This window comes from Pelodiscus sinensis, chromosome 9, assembly GCF_052426305.1.
Source record: "Pelodiscus sinensis isolate ZL-2025 chromosome 9, ASM5242630v1, whole genome shotgun sequence".
NCBI lineage: Eukaryota > Metazoa > Chordata > Testudines > Trionychidae > Pelodiscus > Pelodiscus sinensis.
The window spans coordinates 10861706-10874461 of record NC_143060.1 but is presented as its reverse complement, the minus strand read 5'-3'; the positions used below and the strand labels follow the sequence as shown (position 1 = coordinate 10874461).

General features: G+C 42.1%; 1 protein-coding gene across 2 annotated transcripts in view; it reads right to left on the bottom strand.

The window, feature by feature from the left end:
• The window catches only part of OSBPL9 (oxysterol binding protein like 9), a 132293-nt gene that overhangs the window by 71316 nt on the left and 48221 nt on the right, over positions 1–12756 (bottom strand). The gene's annotated exons all lie outside the window — the stretch shown is intronic.

The window sequence follows — 12756 nt, the reverse complement described above, 5'->3', positions numbered from 1 at the left end:
CATTTCTAAATAGGCATCATACTTTCTCTTGGTCAGAAGTCAAAACCTTTACTCAGGCAAAACACCTTTTAGCCTCAATGGTTTATTTCAGTAAGGACGTCAGGTTTGGACCTCACAAATAGTTCCAATTCATGTATTAAATTTTTATTTAACTTAGGCTCATAAATTGACAATTTAAAAAATATATGTTTAATGTTTTTAAGATATCAATTTTTGAGCAATATCAGAAAAGGTAAGTTAGACATTAAGACTCCAATCCTGTCATCAGAAACATGTAAACAGGCCTTTACACCTGTACATAGCGCCAATGAAATCAGTGCAACTTGGTTTTGGTACAAGAATCTTCCCACATTGATCTTATTGTGAGATTAGGGCCTTAGAAGCTTTTTCATGCATTACTTATTTAAACACTGTCAACCCAAAGCAAAAAAAAAAGTTTATAATTCTTCCTTGTACACAGCTTAACAGAACCCAAAACAAAGAGGAGAAAAAAAATACATTGCCTTTGCATTTTTAACCCCATTAGGAAGTCAGTTTTTCAGAGCTTCCTCAGACTTTACCTACATAAAACGGTTGCACTACTTTTAAAAAAAGTGTCAAACTAAACATATTTAGTAAAACTAGTGCAAAAGATTGTGTGGGCACATATTTCAGTTTAAGAGTGGCTTACTTTGGTTTATGCTAAATGATTGACAGCTTTTTACATGAGTTTAAGATGGTTTTAAAATCACAATTTTAGCTAAAGAAGTCCAAGCTTTTCCACATAGACATGCCTGGTGAACCTGTACACCATTTTGCCAAATCAGATGCTGAGCTTTTATCATCTATAACAGTGTTTCTCACCCCCCCTTTCTTTTTTTATAAAGTACTCCCTTTTCCAAAAAAAGAAATTGTAAGTACCCCCTTTCTCAAAAATAAATTGTAAGTACCCCCAGTACCTACAGTTTTCATACACAATTTTTTTCCTACTATTGCAACACATTTGTTTAAACAATTTAATTGTAGCCAGGCGGGCGATGAAATTTTTGGGTGTCAAAAGTACAAAAATAATAAAGCGCTGTAACACTTAAAACAAAAACTCAGTTTTCTCCAAATTTTAGTTGTGTTGATGTACTCCGCTCCCCCTCCCCAGATTTCTCTTAAGTACCCCTAAGGATAGTTGTACCACTGGCTGAGGTTATCTGAAGAAGTGGGCTGTGCCCGTGAAAGCTCATGATACCATCTACATGTTTTGTTAGTCTATAAAGTGCTACCAGACCATTTGTTGTTTTTTACTGTTCTCTAAAGTACAGTTTTGCATTATACCAGCTATGGAGAATACACCAAGCTTTCCAATAAAATATTAGTTCTTCAGGTTTATAGTTTAGCTGTTAATAAAAGGCACTCCAGATTCAGATTAACATACACCATGTCATCTTTGATGTTATTTATATGAAGTTAAATAGGGAGATTTTGAAAACTACCATTGCAGGTTTTAACAGCTGTTTTTTCAGAGTTTTTCTACTCTGATCAAATATTTTAAAAATCTAAAGACATTCTTGCCTAACATCTCATTTCTTGGCCAGAAGATGCACTTAAGCCTGTCAAATCAGTAGCATGTGATTAATTTTAAAATGTTATATATTTAAAAACATATATCCAAAATTTGGGCATGTCTGAATTCATTTGTTCAAGAACTAGGGATGTTAGCATATAGTTGTTTAAATGATTAACCAATAAGCCTGGGCTTATCAGTGAATCCAAATGACTACATGAACACACCCCTTCTCCTTGCTGCCTCTTTATCTGAGACAGCAAGGGAGCGGGGAAGGTGGAAGCTGGTGCCCATCAGGAGCTGGTCCCTGCAGCGCTAACTCCCCCTCCCCCCCCCCCCACTGCCTCCCACTGAGGCAGCAGCGTGTGGGGCAGGCAGGAGCAGCTCCCCACAAGCACCAGATCCAGCAGAGCCATCTGCCCTCCCCCTGCACCCCTGGCTCTGATTGAGAAGCTGCAGTGCAGAGGATGACAGGGACAGGTGGGGGCCAGTATACACAAGAAGCCATCTTACAAGTTAGCTACCCACACATATTGTCTCCCACGGAGTTGCTTGCCCTCCTATGCTACTGCCTCTATATCTGAGGCAGCAGCATGTGGAGGGGGAGGCAGGCGGAATACTGGAGTCACGATTTCAATTATTTAAATCTGAAATGTCCTGGTCTTAATTGTCAGGATCCTGACCCAAAAATGAGCTGTGGGGGTTATTTGTGTGGGGGAGAGGAGTGATGGGAATGTAAGAGTGTAGCCATTTAAATGGGTACCTGGTAAGTTCATGCTTATCAATTATCTAAATGACTACCCCCAGCAGGAACACAATGGCTACTGGGAAGAAGCTCAGCTCTGAAAGCACAGCTACTGCCAGCAGTAATACAGAAGTAAAGGTGGCATGGTATGGCCCTCATTGCAGGCTATCTGGGGGGAGGGTGGCAGGGCTCCAGGGCACCCCTTCTCCCACAGCCTTGCTGGGGCCAGGCCATGGTTCTCAACCCTGACCTTTCTTGCTTGGGGAGGCGGGTAGGATCAGAGGGACTACCTACTTGGTCTGGAGCAGTCAAGATGGCAGAGCCCCAGCCCTGCTGGCCACTGTCTTGGTAGTGTGGCTGCCCCCACTGGTCTCTCTGCATTATGGTTCTCCCCTATATGGGTTTGGGCTACTGTGGACTGCCCCCAGTGGCCACTCCCAGTATTGCATCCCTCCTCATTTTCCTGGCACAACTAAACCCTGACCTTGCTTATAGGTAAGGTAAGAGGAATCTGCACACCAAATTTGATGTCCTAGCTCTTATTTTGGAAGAGTTCTTGACAGGGATGTTAGATATTATTTTAGTAACCAAGCAACCACAACAATTTTTAGCAGTTACATGGTTATTAAAATGTTCCCCCCAGGAGGCAGGGCCACCACTCAGGTGCTGGGGATAGGCAGCCCACAGGAGCCCAAACCCCTTGTGGCCCCTGCAGGCCCGAGCCAGCACTCTCTCATCCTAGACGGTGCAGCTACAGCGCCCCTGGGCTCCAGCCCCAGGGATCTGGCAGCCAGGCAGTGCAGTAGCCACACCGCCAGGCCCAAGCCCCTCCATACACTCCACTTAGAAATATAACTTTATAACCACTAAAAAATCATAGCAGTTATATGAGTTACAGGCTCTGCCAAGCCTGCAGCCAGGGGCAGATGACCGTTTTGCGGGGCCCCGGGCAGCATAATTCCGTGGGGCCCTCCCTTTGCCACGGCGCATGCGCAGGGCTTTCTGAAGCGCGGGGCCTGGGGCGGCCGCCCCATTCACCCTGCCGTATATCCGCCCCTGCCTGCAGCAAAGCCTCCCTGGGAACAGGGCCAGCAGGGACATCCCCAGTCCTGCTCCCAAGGAGGCAGCTTTGGTGCAGCAGTGGGGCCTGGGCAGGGTGAGGCTTAGTGGTTAACCTTTTACAGTCATACTCCCAATCCCCTTCCTTGAGGCCCCTGCACTTCATCCCACACTTAAATTGTACATAGGTACTGTTCCATGGCAACCCCCTGCCCTAAGGCCTCTCCATCCCTCTTTCCCCCAAGAGGTGTTGAGCAAGGTTAAATGATCCAAATTCAACCTTTAAAGGCATTTTCAAAGTACACAAATGGCAATTAGAGGCCATTCCTTTAAATAATTAAGTCATCTTAGTTAGACTAGAGCTTTGAAATGCAAACTGATATTCTTAGACCATTGGAAGAAGATACTAATTGTGTTTGTGTTTACCTATCTCATTAGATATTATATAACCAAACACATCTTGTCTGTTACTGTATTTTATTGATTCAGAGATCAAAAGAAATACTAAAGTTTAGATGAAACTTGAGTACAATCATATCTGAAGTTCGTAATAAAATGTCTATAATCTGTTTAATGGAAAATTACCTTATGCTGATGAATGCAACTATTATCTGAAAAAACATAGGAAGCACAAGTTTTACTTCAAAGCCACAATGCTTCACCCTAGGAATACCTGCTGTCAAGAAGCTAAGTTTTGTCAGACATTTATAAAAGAAAGTAGAGGGAGAGAAAATACTGAAAAACCAAGAAAAAAAATCCTGTAGTCAGGTCCTTGTCAGTCCACGACAAGAGAGGCATCATAAGAAGCACTGATTCAGCCAGGCATCAGGAAAGGTGGGCATAAGAAGGGCTGAGTCAGATGAGGGAGAGGAGAGATACAAAAAAAGATATATTTTTTTTAATTCTGATGAAGTTCGATAGATCATAAAAGGGAAGATAAAGAAGGGGTCTCATTTCCTTTGCAGAAGGACACTCAATCAATGTTCTTTTCTCAAAATACTGCAGAATGATTCAGTAGTTTGATCTTCAGATTCATCATTGTATTCTAGTACTTTGTTTTGTTTGTCAGTGCTAGAGGGACTATGTGTTTATAAACAACATGTATGTGGAAGTTTTGGGTTACTTTGCTTAGCAAAGGCTCAATGGCATTCTAACAAGAAGATATAAACAAGTTTGACATGTCTTCTAGATTACACAACACTGGCAGTTAGCATTTCTAGGTCATACAAGCAGTACATAAGGACACAATGTACAAATCCACCATCTCAAAATTAGCTCTGTAAAAAGCAGCAGCAAATGAATATGAAAAGGAACAAATATAAAATTAGTTTTTAAACAAATTGTTGTAGCACATATGGTCTCTAAGTTTAACTTTTGTTTTCATTCATTTTGACCTACTTACCAACTGATTGATCTGTCTGTAAGTAATGTCCTCTCCCTAACAAAGGGGGGAAGTCTATTCCACCCACAGAGTGAATGGGGCTAATTATGCATTCTTTATTCAGGCAAAACTCTGAATTCCTGCTTTCTTTAATCTAGCAAGATCAAGCCCTGTGTTTGGTTTAGTCAAACTCTTGGGGTGAAAATCTGGCTCCACTGAAGTCAGTGGTAAAACTCCCAATGACTTCAATACAAAAAGTGATAGAAATGTAGCCATGTTAGTCTGGTGTAGCTGAAACAAAAAACAGGACTATGTTTTGATTTGCGGAAGTGGGTCTGGCCCACGAAAGCTCATCACCTAATAAACCATCTTGTTAGTCTTTGAAGTGCTACATAGTCCTGTTTTTTGTTTCAATAGAAAAAGTATTTCACACTCACTACAAGGTAAAGTGGGAAAAGTCAGGACTCATTGAAAGGCCAAAAGGCTATTTCATGACTATGACCCTCTAGATCAGGGATCCACAGCTTGCCTGGATCCGGTCCCTATGCCTCGGGGCTCTCTCCCCTCCAGCATTGGGGAGCCCACACTGGTGCTCAAGCTTCTACCGCATCTCTCCCATGGAGATGGGGAACACAAAATTTACTAGCCTGGGCTAGGGATGTAAGCGACTAGTCAACTGCTCAACTAGTCACTTCCTTCCCCCTTGCCACCTCTATCAGAGACAGGCAGCAAAAGGGGGAGCACGAGCCAATGCTGGGGGGAGCCAGCTTAAAGCTGGTTTCCCCTCCCAGCACTGTCTCCGCGGGGGGCAGCAGGTAAATGGTGCAAGCAGGGACTAAAACAGTCCCGCTCACGCTGGTCCCACTACTGCCGCCTGCGGCTCTTGCACATTTCAAAGGATGAGGCATAGAGGAAATCCCCTGCCAGTAGGGACTGCATTGCTCCCTGCTGGTGCAGGTTAGGCTGCCTCTCTCCCTTTGAAATATAGAAAAGCCACAGGTAGCTCCTATACATTTCAGAGGGAGAGAGGCAGAAGGAACACTGTGTCTCTCCCTTTGAAATACACAAGAGCCGCAGGAGGCTATTTTACATTTCAAAGGGAGGGGCAAAGCGGAATAGCAAAAGCCCCCCTTATTGACTAATCCCTCATGGGGAGTTTGCCAGTGAATTCAGTACCATCAGATCTGGTGCCTAGGAAGTGCTCAGAGGAGTGGCCATGAGTGCAAGGCAGTATACCACTGGTTCCAGATTCAAATACACCCATGCATGAATTGCTTCCTCCATCAAGAATTTCCAGAAGCAAAGTTCTTGAGCCTCCCATGTTCAAAGCAGGAATGACTTGCAGATAGTGCAGTGGATAGCAATGTAGACCCCACATAGGCAGTACAGGCATGGCTGGTGCTCCATGCTCACCAAAAGTGAGCACAGGGAAGAAGCAGTTTTTAAAGCCAGGAACTCAGAGTTCCTGTGGGAGAGGGTCCCACAAAGGGGCAAAAAAATTTACACTATCAATTAGTAACTACAGCTACATATCACTAAGAACAGCTACCTACAAGAGAAACAGAAATGAGAAAATAATCAGTCTTAGAGCATCAGAGAGAGGCAGCAAAGGGGGGAGCACAAGCCAATTAGCAGTGCTCTTATTATATGCTCTAAGAGCATTAAAAAACCCAGGGATTCTAACTCCAGCTGTGCAGCTGTAAAGAAGAGGGAAGTGGGGACACATCTACACACATGGCCTATGATACCATCAGCACGAGGAGATACACAGGCAGGTCAACAGACACTATTAAGAAAACTTTCTGGCTCCAGCACATGATGTGCATGCTTATCCATGTCTTTAATCTATTTATGGAAACATCACTCAAAAAGATCCTCATTATTCTGTACTAGATAATCCATGGGAATGCATTAAAAACATACACACAATTTAAATATTCTGAAAATGACAACATCAACTTGGTAAAAGCTACCTTTGGGGCTGAATCAAAATCTTTATTAAATTAGTCCAACGTCTGGCTATTACTGAATTAACAGACAGAACTTAAGTTATTCCTGCTATTCAGAGTTTTTTCCTTGTTCAAGTTTTAAGTGGAAATAAAGGAAAGTCACACAAAATGATGGTGAAACTGCTTACACTTTTTTCACCTGTTAAAAACTGAAACTAAACCTTCCTAACCCCACTTCCCACCCTTCTTTCTACCCTGTTGCCATATTCTTTCCCTTTAGGTCAGCAAAGCACTCTTCTCCCTAGAATATCTCTGATGCGTGTACATCAAATGTATTACTTCCACTGCTTTTCTCCCAGGTCTGGACTACGCTTACAAATTTTGCTAGCATGTGGTCGGGAATCACATACCTAACCACTAGGATATCCTGGCTAAACCTCGTGTCGACGTATATGGACAAAACAGTGTCCTTTTGATGGTACAGCTTATTTTGTTTGAGGAACTTTGAACTATATGGCAAAAGAACTCATTTGCTGGCAAATCCTTTCTAATGGAGGCAAGATCAGAGGAGGAAAAAAGCCTGGTTGATCTGCAGTCAAAGAGGAGGACAGAAGAGAACATATTTTTTTAAAAAATCCTATCACCTGTTCAGCAGTTTGAGGGCCCCATATTCTGTGCTCTTCTGTCATATGATGTCTGGAATTTTGCTACTTAAACAGCAAAGGACTGAGAAGCCATTATGGCCATATTTTTTGCTAACAATAAAAAACTGAATTCATGGGCCACAGTGGAGGTTGCACATCACATCATGGCTAGAAGAAAAACCTAGAGTAATTATTCAGTTACTTAAGTCATCAGAGTGTGAGGAATTCCATGGTCTAAAAGAAATTATACAGTACAAGAAAGTCATAATTGTACAGACTCTGCACTCTGCTTGAAAGTTTTACTTCAGCATGATGATAGTATTGTGCTAGGGTGTGCATGTTTGTGTGTATTGATTACCACTACATTATGTTTCAGAATGTCTCTCTCAATGATGCTTCAAATGGCAAATATACCCCCAATTAATTTTTGGCATATCTGCAGTACAAAGAAAGAAAAAAGGACTGAATGTAGAGGTGACTGTTCCCCTCCTGAGGCCCAGCTCACAGTGCGGGCATGCATGTGCACTTGTGTTATAGGGGGCTGAAGTGGGCAGTGCCAGCTGAAGAGTTCATGGTTATCTGATTAATGCTCCTTTAAAAAAGAGGTGAGGGGGAGGAGTTGCTACTAATGTAATCCGGGCACACTGAGAATTGTTAAAGAAAATCTGTTAGATCTCCCAATAGTGTTATGGTTCAGAGCCAACCCAAGCAGTCAAAATAGTTTTAATCCCCTGTTGAAAAATTTGATCAGGAAGCGCCCAAGTTTTGCACCTGTTAAATGATCTATAGCTGTTTCCTATTGTAAACAAAGACTTGGAGTACAAATTTTCAAAAGTCAGTCAAAAAAGAATAAAAGGCTACATTTTATGTATAGTAATTTGAGTATTGTTTAAATAATCTAATATACATGATTAGACATGATTGGACAGTTATAAGAAAACCTGGTTCACAGAGTAAGAATAGTTTCCATCACACCCAGTTGTCCACAGTACTGAAGTTTGTTATAATTTTAAAATAGACTATGAATACAAATCTCTCCTCCCTGTCCTCTGATGAGAAACAGATTTAAGACAAAAGGAAACAATCATGTAATCTGATCTCCTGGATAACCAGCTAAAGAATTTCACCAAGTAACTCCTGCAGCAAGCCCACTACTTAGTTGGTTGAATTGGATCTGCTCTTAAAAAAAAAAAAAAAAAAAAAAAAAAGGACAACCTCTCAATTATTCCAGTGCGTAGCCCTTCACTAAAAAAAATGTGCACCTTATTTTTGTCTGAATTTATGCAACTTCAACTCCTAACCATTAGCACATATCTTTTCAAAAGCCATTTACTAATACATATATTCCCTATGTACATATTTAGATAATGATCAAGTCATTTATTAACTTTCTCTTTGTTTTACTAAATACATAAAGGTTCTTTAATCTCACTGTAAATCAGGTTTTCCAGACCTCACATTTTTTAGCACCTGAGCACTTTCCAACTTGGTTAACTTAATTTTGAAGTACTGACACCAGTACTGGAAATAATGTTTCAGAAATGTTTTCACTTAACAAGATAACACCACCTCACTACTTCTTTTGGAAACGCCCCTACTCACATGCCCAAAGATCACATCATCAACGTGACAGCTCATGTTTAAAGAAGTCAATATGAGTGCTCCATTTAGAAACATGCATGCACAATTGTGCTCTCGATCAGATTTTCATCGCCAGTGTCCTTGGCTCCACATCCTATATATCCTTGTGCTCCAATATGAGGGTATATAGGGGACGGTGGACCCACTGACGCTGCACTTCCTTCTTAAGCATGAAGTCTAGACAAAGACTGAGGCAGAGAGGAAGGCAGATAGATAGGGGAGCACCCATAGAATCAAACTATCTTGAAAATTCTAATAATTGTATATGGTAAGAAACCTCCCCTCTGAGGTTATAATCCCCACGGGTACTCAACTTCAGGAGATTCCAGAGCAATATTTTTATTATAGAGTAGAGTAGGGAGGTGGCAGATCCAGTATGGACCATAGAACTTCACTCAAAGCTGGGTCAGCTCTGGAAACAGGCAAAAGAGCATAGCACTGGAAAAAGGTATATACTGAAGACCAGGTGATAGCCTTGAACATTTCTCTGATGGGTATGATTTCAGAAGTAGATTGAGCCTTGGTCTTACAAAAGACCATCTCACACAGTGTATCATCCACAAAGGCTCCTATCTCTGTTACCATTCTGGCCAACGCGATGGCTATGAGTAATGAGGTTTTGAAGGACAAACAAAGGAGGGAACACTACCCCACAAGTTCAAACTGAGATTCTCTCAGTGCATTAAGGACTACATTGGCATTCCATGGTAGAGTAGGTTCCACGTGCCCTTAAATCTCACAACTGTAGTGTGACCAAAGACTTAAATTTCTTTGGGTGGGGGCAACTGTAATTGAAGTCACATAACCTTTAATTGGGCTTGAAATCGGTTTGATCCCCAGACACATTTAGGGAAGTCTAGAATGAACCTGATCAGCATGATAGTAGTGTTGCTGCTGCTGGTGTGTGCTGAAAGATGCCCATGAGTCTCCAGTAGAGCCAAGTGGGAAGCATGGGCATAAGAGGTGGTAGCCATTGGTTAAAGTGCCACTGAGGTATCACAGGTTGTGGCTGAAGCATCTTCCTCTTAGGAGAGGAATGCTTGGGTGACATGGCATTTGGGAGAGACGCGGCTTCCTCCTCGCTAGATAAAGGAGGTGCAGAAGCTGTTATAGCTGCTGGAGAGAACCTGGCTAGTGCCAAGGTGGTGTCAGTACCGAAAAGCAGAGTTGTGGGCACTGAGGTAACTTTTAGTTGGTCTGCAGATGTAAAAGAACAAGTTTGAGGCACAGATGGCAGGAGGTACCGTGCCTGTGTATCTTTTGACTTGCCTGGTACCAGGGAAGGTGCACACGCCGACGGTATCAAGCATGGGGCTTTGGTGAAACCACTATTTTATCAATAGTGGAGCACGGTGTCGGCGGAGACAGTGGTACCAGGCTTGCCCTGGGTTTTTGTGCCGCAGGGGGCTTAGGCTTGCTAGCCTGATTCGGAATTGTGGCCAGGTCCTGGGACCCTGAGGACACAGTGGGCAATCACAGCCCCGGCAAGCTCTTGTCTGGAGCCCTCACAGGGGATGGAACTGACTTGGATTTGTAGGATTGCCCTTTCTGGGGTGAAGGGGATTCCGTTAGCATCTTCATGTGGCCTCAGACTGTTTAGAGGTTGCAGAGCTCGCAGCTGAGACAGCCTTGTCTGACATGGCCGCTGTGAGAGTTTAAGCAGGGATGCAGAGGACTAGAGCCTAACACTGGTCAGATTGCTGTTCAAGTGAGATAGGTTTCCGTTTTAGCTCTCTCGCTTTGTGTGGTCTGGCTATCAGGTATCTATGATGAGCGCACTGAATCACACAGTGGTGCTTCCTCAGGCAGTGGAGATAAATGAATACCCTGCCCTTCTGGGTGCAAAATATACAAGCAGCAAACAGATGGCACTTGAACTCAGCCCAGTTTAGTATGCACCTGAAGGGGGTGTTCTGAGGAGGTTTGAGAAAATTTTTTCCTCAGATGGAGTAAATCAAATAAAATCAAATAAAATGCAGAGGGAATTGAGGAGGAGAGCCCCTGTGAGGCGAGCCCCGCAAGGGGAAAGCAGGAGATGGGGAGCCTCTGCTTATCTGTGGCTCCACAGCTGATTGCAAAAAGAAAAAAAAATCCTCTTTAAAGTGAAAGGAAGGCGATTTTAAGGCTAAAGCTGACTAAAATACTTGGTAAAAAGGCTAACTATCTATCTGAGGAGCTCAATGTAGAGCGCACTTAAATGAGCCAAAATGTTCCATAGAATCTCTATGGATAGTAACTCCATGCTCCAATAATAAGAATATAGCAGTATTGATATATTATCAACGACCTGATCAGGACAGTGATAGTGACTATGAAATGCTAAGGGAGATTAGAGAGGCTATCAAATTTAAAAACCTCAATAATAGTAGGGATTTCAACTATCCCCATATTGACTGGGTACACATCATCTCAGGACGGGATGCAGAGATAAAATTTCTTAATACTTTAAATGACTGCTTCTTGGAGCAGCTGGTTCTAGAACCCCCAAGGGGAGAGGCTATTCTTGATTTAGTCCTAAGTGGAGGGCACAACAAGAGGTAAATATAACTGGACTCTTGGAAACTGTGACTATAATAAAAAAATTTAACATCCCTGTGGAGGGAAAAACATCTCAGCAGCCCAACACTGTGGCGTTTAATTTCAGAAAGGGGACCTACACAAAATTGAAGTTAAACAGGAATTAAAAGGTAAAGTGACAAAAATAAATTAAAAAACACAGTAAGAGAACCAAAAAGTGCCATCGTGGCCTAACCAGGTAAAAGAAGCAGTGACAGATAAAAAGATATCTTTTAAAAAGTGAAAGTAAAATCCTAGTGAAGAAAATAGAAAGGACCTTAAACTTTGTCAAATTAAGTGTAAAAATAGAAGAAGAAAAGCCAAAAAGGAGTTTGAAGAACAACTAGCCAAAAACTCAAAAAGTAATAGTAAAATGTTTTTCAAATACATCAAAAGCAGGAAGCCAGCTGAACAACCACTGGGCCCCTTGGATGATCGAGATGCTAAAAGAACATTCAAAGATGATAAAGTCATAGCGGAGAAGCTTAATGAATTTTTTGCTTCGGTCTTCAAGGCTGAAGATATTTGGGAGATTCCCAAACCTGAGCCATTCTTTTTAGGTGACAAATGTGAGATGTTGTTAGAGGAGGTTTTGGAACAAACTGATAAACTTAACAGTAACAAGTCCCCAGGGCCAAATGGTATTCACCCAAGAGTTCTGAAAGAACTCAAATGGGAATTTGCAGAACTATTAACTATGATTTATAACCTATCCTTTAAATCAACTTCCATACTTAATGACTGGAAGATAGCTAACATGATGCCAATATTTTAAAAGGGCTCTAGAGGTGATCCTGGCAATTACAGACCCGTAACTCTAATGTCAGTACCATCAGCTGAAATATAGTAAAGAATAAAATTGTCAGATACATGCATGTATATAATTTGTTGGGGGAAGTCAGCATGGTTTCTGTAAAGGGAAATCACACCTTAGTAATCTGCTAGAGTTCTTTGAGGGGGTCAACAAACATGCGAACAAGGGAGATCCAGTGGATATAGTGTACTTAGATTTCCAGAAAGCCTTTGACAAGGTCCCTCACCAAAGGCTATTAAGTAAAGTGAGTTGTCATGGGATAAGAGGGAAGGTCTTTTCATAGATTGATAACTAGTTAAAAGACAGGAAACAAAGGGTAGGAATAAATGGTAAGTTTTCCGAGTGGAGAGAGGTAACTAGTGGCATCCCCCAAGAGGATGTCCTGGGACCAATCCTATTCAACTTATTCATAAATTATTTAGAGAAAGGGGTA